The sequence below is a fragment of the Echinops telfairi genome, unplaced genomic scaffold (genome assembly GCF_000313985.2).
Source record: "Echinops telfairi isolate 266 unplaced genomic scaffold, ASM31398v2 ScPeMD7_53;HRSCAF=182, whole genome shotgun sequence".
Classification (NCBI taxonomy): domain Eukaryota; kingdom Metazoa; phylum Chordata; class Mammalia; order Afrosoricida; family Tenrecidae; genus Echinops; species Echinops telfairi.
Genome location: NW_022103951.1, coordinates 2,774,974 through 2,780,393, shown reverse-complemented (window position 1 = coordinate 2,780,393; position 5,420 = coordinate 2,774,974). Strand labels below are relative to the sequence as shown.

The window sequence follows — 5,420 nt, the reverse complement described above, 5'->3', positions numbered from 1 at the left end:
GGGGGAAATGAGGAGCTGATACCAAGGGCTCAAGTAGAAAGCAAATGTTTTGAGAATGATGATGGCAACAAATGTGCTTGACGTAATGGATGGATGTATGGATTGTGATAAGCGTTGTACAAGCCCCCATTAAAATGATTGTTTTAAAAGTGTCCTCAGGTGCTTGCTTGACTCAGGGGAAGGCTATTTCACACAAATAGAAATCAAATGTGATATGGAGGCACGAAAGGCTGGAACCTTCCTCCTGGGCTGCTGAAGTGCCCACCCTGACCATGGCCGCTGTCATTCGCACCTGAGTCCTCTAAGTAACCTCCTTGCTTGCAATACTCTAAAGAGGTCTCGTGCAGTAGACATACCCAAGGCAGTGTCATCTTAGCCTTCTGAAAACCAAGTGTTCACAATTTAAGCTGTGATACCATTGGATTTTATTATTTAAAATCCTTCTATCACACAGGCTGGTATGCTTCTTTGACAATTCACTTAGATGGCTGCTTGTTTTAAGACAAGCCTTTAAGACCCCAGACACTATTCCTGCTGATAGCCAGACACCATCTAGTTTCTTCATCACACTTTGCTATAGCACCCATATGTTCGGTGATCTTTGCATGACACTGAGCATCAAGCAGGGCCATGTCATAATGAATAATTCTTAGATTGGAGCTAGAATCAGGTACATGCCCCAAATCCATTCATATATCTATGGCTTATGTATGTCTCTGGTTCACCTCATTGTCATTTTATGTTAAAGAACAGTATCAGTCATCCTCCTAGGGCATAAGGTAATTCTTTTGATAGTGTCATGAATTGAGGCAATGGTAAATAATTTAAAATATGGTTCAGAAAAGGAAATTATAGGCCACGTATAGGCCAGCTATGAATCACAGTACACGAGTTGTTAACTTGTACAGATTAAATTCTTAAGGGAGTGGACACTATTTACACATATGATGGGGGATTGGTGATAGGACAAAGCTTTCAATAACACAAACCCAACAATTGTCAGTTCTATACTCTTGGGACAGCTGTCATCTACTTCTCACACTAGGGAGTTTCAGCTTTAAGTCCTATATGGCCTGTAAGAGGTATAGATAAGTGTGAGGTAAAGCCCAGTTCACTTCGTGGGGTTTCCACATTGAGTTCTTCTGATGTCGCCTATGAAGTATGTTGTGCATCTAGAAAGAACAGAGTCTACAGGGCCAGTAGTCTAGAGAACACAGAGCACAAAGGGCTGCATAGAAACTTGGTCAAAAATGTCCGATTAGGCACATAGTTCGAGGTACATTCTCTCCTTGGATTCTTATAGGTACTGTTAAGTGGGGTTTTCCCGATGAGAGATTGTCCCTCCCCATTTCCCTGCCAACAGAAATGCAATTGCTTTCTCTGAGACATACAGGTCTCTCTCCCACCACCTGGACTTGATTTTCCAGTAAGGGTTTCTTATCACTCACGGAGGGGTGTCTGCTGGTTTGTTAGCACAATTTTGCATGGCAGAGAGTGAACGCTGTTCTCCCTTTCTCCACATCTTGAAAAATTGACCCCAGCTGAGGTGAGGTCTCCTCTATCGAAACGTTTTTAAGAATGTACATCTAGAGGGGGTGATACATGTTTTAGGGATGCTAGGCAGACTGTACCGCATTGCTTGGGAGACCAGGTTAGAAGATGACGTGACCTGGAGCGGGAGCCTACTGTCATCTTAGAGTTTATGCTGATAGTAGTGGACTCGGACAGTGTTTGTCCTCTTGTGATTGACTAACTTCATTCAGCATAATGGTTTCCACGTTAGGAGGTGTTTCATGACTTGTTTAGGGGTGCGAGTATTCCATTGTGTGTATGTACCAGAGGGTTTTTTTTATCCATTCTTCTACTAATGGGCGTTTGGACTGTTTCCAGTTTCTTGCTAGTGTGAATTGTGCTGCAATGGACATGAGAGGGCATATGTCTGTTTGTGTTCTGTCTCTCCTTTTCTTGGGGTATATGCCCAGCAGTTGTATTGCTGAGTACCATGGTATTTCTATCGCCAGTTGTTTTGGGTATCGCACTACCACTTTCTACAATGATTGTACATGGTTGTATTTCTTCCAAGACAGGTTTGATTGTTGTTTTGGCTGACCATGGTACTTTCAATGTTTTTCACCAGCACCATGATTCAAATGCATCCGTTCTTCTTTGGTCTTCCTTTTTCGATGTCCTTCTATCACATGCATATGTGTCCATTGAAAATACCGTGGCTTGAATCAGGTACACCTTAAGTCCTCAAAGTAACACCCTTACTTTTTAACACCTTAGAGAGGTCTCATGCAGCAGTTTTATCCAGTGTACTGCATCGTTTCATCCCTTGACTGCTGCTTCCATGAGCATTAATTATGTATTCAAATAAGTTGTAAATTTTGATGTTAATCTTTTCTCCGTGTATTATGATGCTACCTATTGGTTCAGTTGTGAGGGTTTCTTTTTTACAATGACTTGTAATCCATACTGAAGACTAAATAATTTTTGCTCTTCATCAGCAAGTGCTTCAAGTCCCCCTCACTTTTTGCAAGAAAGGTCATGTCACCTGCCTACTGAAAGTTGTTAAGCAGCCCTAATCCAATCCGGATGCTGTCTTCTTCATACAAGCCAGTTTCTCTGATGAGTTGCTTACATACAGATTGAATAGGTATGGTGAGATGATACAACTCTGATGTACCCCTTTCTTGATTTTAATCCATACAGTGTTCCCTTGCTCGGTTCACAAACTTCCCTTAGATCCATGTACAAGTTCTGCACGAGCATAAGTCAGTGTTTTGGAATTCCCATCCTTTTCAAGACTATCCATAGTGTGTTATGAACCACACAGTTGAATACCTTGGCATAGTCAATAGAACACAGTAAACATCTTTCTGGAATTCTCTGCTTTGAGCCAAGATTCAGCTGACATCAGCAATGATAACCTTTTTCCATGTCATCTTCTGAATCCATACTGAACCTCTGGCAGCTCCCTGTCGATGTACTATCGTTTTTTTATACTAAGGTCTCCAATCTTGACACTTACAATATCTCTCAATTACACTTCATTGCAAGTGCTCAGTGGCCACATGTGGTCACTGTTGTTGTTGCTACTGAGTGGATTCTAAACCATGGCACCCCTGAAGGTTACAGAGTAGAATTGCTTCATAGGGTTTTCACGGCAGGCATCTTAATAGAAGCAAATTGTTAGGTCCTGTTTCCACTGCATCCCTGGGTGGGTAAACTATAGGTAAATTAATCAAGTGAAAACTGTGTACCTTTTGGGGCAAAATGAGATAGACTCTCTTTAGAATTGGAAATATGGCCTTTTCTATTATGTTCTAGGACACATTTCAAATTGTGCAAGGCAGTTGGTCCCCAGTCTTGTTCCTTTGCTATCACATATTTGGAGCCATCACACACATCGGGGTTCCCTATAATAGGGAGCAGCTTAGATGCCGGAGTCCACTGAAAATAATGGCTCCTGCTCAGTGAATGGTGGGGACTAAGGAAACATTAATCGAAACTAATAAGATCATGTTGTGGATAAAAACAGAAGCAGGTCATTCAGACAAGTCTTTAACTGCTGGCATGAAAGCAAATTGAGCTCGACCTCTTACAGTACCACCCCTTGGTTCATATTTTGGAAAACTTACCATCCCAAGGATGTTCTCAATGTCCATTTAACCGTGGCATCACTCGAAGCTCTATTTCCTGCTTGTTGAGTCATTAGCATTTTGCTCTATTTCCTTCTCAACTTATTATTTCTATAACTAAGCTTTTTGTGATCTACTCAGAGTTAAGTTCAAATCAATACATAATTTGGTATCTTGCTTTTTCTCGCTTATGATCTCACTCACTGCCATTGAGTTGATGCCAACTCACAGTGACTCGGTAGGACAAGGTAGAACTGCCCTGGTCAGTGTCCGAGGCTGTAACTGTTAACAGGAGTAGAAAGTCCCATCTTTCTCCCTTGGAGCGACTGGTGGTTTCAAACTTCTGGCGTTGCAGCTAGCAGCCCAAAGTACAATTACTTCACCACCATGACTCCTCCGCTTACTATAGAGCAGCTAAAGTGAATGGAAGAAATGATGGTGCAAAAGAGCTGAAGAAAAGATTTCAAAAGTCCGCTTGAGAAGACAGTTTTGCACCAAACTGTACAAAGACCTGGAGCCAGAAAATCAAAAGAGATGAGCACTTCTTAAACTGAAATAAAGAAAAAAAAATTAAGCCTCCAGTATCAATATTGAAGAATTCTATGGGTAAGATGGTGGTGTAGTAGTGACATGATGGGCTGCGATTCGAATGGTCAGCAGTTTGAAACCGCCGGCAGTTCTGAGGGAGAAAGACTGGGCTTGCTACTCTGGGAAACAGTTCAAGTCTCAGAAATCCACAGGGGGGTCTGTATGAGTCAGCATTGACTCAGAGACTTTTGACTGAGTTTGGGCAAGCTACTGAATGACGCAGAGAACATCAAGGGAAGATGGGAAGCTTACACAGTCAGTGTAACAAAAAGAATTAGTCAACATGCAACCATTTAATGATGTAGCGTATAATCAAGAACCCATGATAGTGAAGGAAGATTAACCTGCTGCAGCCATTAGACAAAACAAGCCTCCAGGAACTGGCAGAATACCAAGTGAAAGGTTTCAACATCTGATGGTGCACTGGAAGAACTCCCTCATCTATGCCAAGAAATTCAGAAGACAGCTACCTGACCAATGGACTACAAGAGACTTACATGGTTGCTCATTCTAAAAAAAAAAGTTAACAGAATGTGGAAATTATCAAACAGTGTCATTACTATCACATGCCAGTCAAATTTGTTGAAGATCATTTAAAAAGGGTTGATATAGAGCTGCTAGAAATTCAAGTAGGATTCAAAAGAGCATGGAAAATGAAGGATGGCTTCAACTGCAAGCAGAGAATACCAGAAAGATGTTTACCTGTGTTTTAACCACGAGTTTGCCAAACTCAACCCAAAAATTAGGTATCTGTTCTGACTTGGCTGAATCCCATCACTGACCGGGCAGTGTTGAATTATGTTGTGATTGAGTCACTATGGGTGGCTTGATGGGACCTAACAGAACCTTTAAACAATTAGTTTAACCTGTCTTTGTAACTCACCTGCTACGTGAGACTAGTATTGAATCATTAGATTAACTGTGAAGAAACAACAAAGAAACTTTCACATAGCGCATCGTAGGTGCTCAAACATGTTAATTGAGTGCGAAGAGAGGAGGAGAAAGGACCGTGTGATGACTGTGGTATTTTAAAACAAGATCCATCAAGTAATGGTCAATGGTGAGATGGATTCTTGGAGTTGTTACTTTTTTTCTTTTTTTTTTTTTACAATCATTTTATTGGGGGCTCTTACAATGCTTATCACAATCCATCCATCCATCCATTGTGTCAAGCACATTTGTACATTTGTT

At 41.3% G+C, this 5,420-nt stretch overlaps 1 pseudogene; it reads right to left on the bottom strand.

The window, feature by feature from the left end:
- The window catches only part of LOC101644918, a 2,890-nt pseudogene extending 2,519 nt beyond the window's left edge, over nt 1-371 (bottom strand).
- Nucleotides 372-5,420: the final 5,049 nt, after the last annotated feature.